Source organism: Elephantulus edwardii, unplaced genomic scaffold (genome assembly GCF_000299155.1).
Source record: "Elephantulus edwardii isolate Elephantulus edwardi_28Jun2011 unplaced genomic scaffold, EleEdw1.0 scaffold00053, whole genome shotgun sequence".
In the NCBI taxonomy this organism is placed as follows: Eukaryota; Metazoa; Chordata; class Mammalia; order Macroscelidea; family Macroscelididae; genus Elephantulus; species Elephantulus edwardii.
Window position 1 is genome coordinate 15,283,443 of NW_006399803.1, and position 2,539 is coordinate 15,285,981.

At 43.3% G+C, this 2,539-nt stretch overlaps 1 protein-coding gene across 1 annotated transcript in view; it reads left to right on the forward strand.

The window, feature by feature from the left end:
* TBC1D9 (TBC1 domain family, member 9 (with GRAM domain)) overlaps positions 1–2,539 on the forward strand; it is a 194,419-nt gene that overhangs the window by 167,590 nt on the left and 24,290 nt on the right. The gene's annotated exons all lie outside the window — the stretch shown is intronic.

Consider the following 2,539-nt stretch of genomic DNA (forward strand, 5'->3'; position numbering starts at 1 on the left):
ACCTTAGTCTCCAGAGAGACACCGTTGCTCTTGAGTACTTTAGAGAGGTCCCTAACCGCAGCGCAAACATATATATATATGTATATATAATTAATAGCTCCCTTAAAAGGAGTTAATATTTAGCTCCTTAAATTAAGAGGAGAGCTTTGAAATGTTGAAGGAAAAGCTTAACTAAATTTTTGTGCTTTCCAGATTATAATCCAGACCCTAGCAACCTAGAAATTCTTAATAAGAAAGTATCACATTAGTAAATAAAGCAATGTATTTTTTTTGTTTGTTTTAGGAAAGTTTTCTTTATCTTAACTCATTATAAACAGCATAGGTAAAATATGCCAATTGGCAGGAAAAGGTCTGGAGGATACCTTTTACACAGGCATCAATTCGATCTTGATCTCCAGTTGAATATACTTATGTATAAGGGGTACTTTTTACAGCTGGAACTACACCGTGTTAGTGTCCCCCATCTGCGTCCATGTAGCTCATAGGAATGAAGTCTCTAGTGGATTATGTCATTGTTTTATTTATATGTGTTAAGCACCTGTAGCTAATTGCTGGAGGTAAAGAAGAGGTTTGTCTTTAGTTTCTAATAGGAAAATATGATGATGCAGCTGAGTTAACCTCAAGTTTTGTATGGCTGCTGAGGAAGAAATCTATGTCACGGAGGAGAGCAGGGTTCTCAACTAATTAAACAGGACAGGGGTGACACCGGAAGGCAGACCAATGAGTAGATAATAGAAGGGAATGGTGACACAGGAAGACGAGGCACACTTTGGAAGACACCAGAAGAAGACTGTAAGGGCAGGCTGTGAAGTACCAGATGAAGAAATTGCTGGAGCTGGGTCTTGACTAGAGAGAGCATTCTCTGCTCTTAGCCTCTTCAGGTACCAAGTATCTAATCTGCATTCAAATCAATTTGTCTCCCAAGAAAGCAAGTTTTTCTTCCACTCAGAATCCCTGCTTTCTGTGTCAAAGGAGCTCTGGCAGGGATGTAGCCCATAGGAAGTTTCACTGCTAACCCCAACGTGGCCATTCTCAGGCAGTTGGAATCCATCATCAGCTAAAAGGTGGGCAGTCTCCTCTCATGCAATTAACAGCCTCCAACAACCCACAGGAGAGTCAGCAAGAAGTCACTTCCAAATCAGCGAGGAATGTTTCAGGTTACATGAGTTCCCTGAGTCTACTGAGAACCCCCAAACGAACAATGACTTTGAGATGATGAGTGCCTGGTGCTGACTGTAGAACCCAAGACAAAACCTTCAGTTAGACAGTCTTCCTGGGAGCTTGTGATCGATATTTATTGACGAGAACCTTGTCAGACTTTTCTGCCTTTATAGAGCTGATCTCCGGGTATTTTCTCCCAAAGACAAAATAGCCTCCCTCTCCCAAGTAGCTTAGGGAGCTCTAGCAGCCTGGTGGTAAGAAGCTGTGCTGCAATCCCAAAGGTATATGGTTTGGATCCACCAGCTGCTACGCAATAGAAGGATGAGCAGTCTCCTCCTGCGCGATATAATGCCTCTGAAAACCCACTGGAGGGTCAGCTGTGTGTCAGTTCCTACTCCATGGCACACATCAACAACCCAAGCATCTTACTGCTGAAGTGATACAGTGAAATGCGGGAAAGGGGGAAAGGCTGCCACCCTGAGACACATTTGCAATAAAGACTTCAGGGTCTTTTTGCCCTGGCTTCTCTCAAACTCTTCCCACATTGGCCTTTCCATTACACGCTCATGGGCCTAGGGATGGGACACAAGGCTTCACTGAGGAGTAGGGGGATGACTCAAACACTTTGTCTTTTTATAATAACTGTGAAGATACTTCAGGAATACTTTCACTGCTGCATACAAATAGTCTCATTATTGTGGCCTATACTAGGGATGTTGTAACTAATGTTAGATGGATCTTAGCTGAAAGCAGGGAATACCAGAGGAATGTATATCTGTGTTTCATTGATTATGCAAAGGCGTTTGACTGTGTGGATCATAACAAACTGTAACTGACTCTGAGAAGAATGGGAATCCAGAACACTTGATCATTCTAATGCGAAACCTATACTTGGACCAAGAGGCCCTCGTCAGAACAGAGCAAGGAAACTGCATGGTTCAAAATTAGGAAGGGCATACGTCAGGGATGTGTCCTATCTCCATACCTTTTCAACCTATATGCAGAACAGATTATCCAGGGGGCTGGGTTCTATGAGGAGAAATGTAGTGTCAGGATTGGTGGAAGATCTATCAGCAGTCTGCGTTATGCAGATGACACAACCCTGCTTGCTGAAACTGAGGAAGACGTGAAGCGCTTGCTGCAGAGGGTCATGAACTGCAGCCTCCAATATGGATTGAGGATCAATATCAAGAAGACAAAGATTCTCACCACTGGACCAATTGGCAGCATCAGGATGGATGGTGAAGAGATTAAGATTGTTCACAGCTTGTTTGCTGACTCCACAGTCAACACTCTTGGCACCAGCAGCCAGGAAATTAAAAGACGTATTGTGATGGGAAAGACTGCTCTTAGGGACCTCTCCAAAGTACTAAAGCGC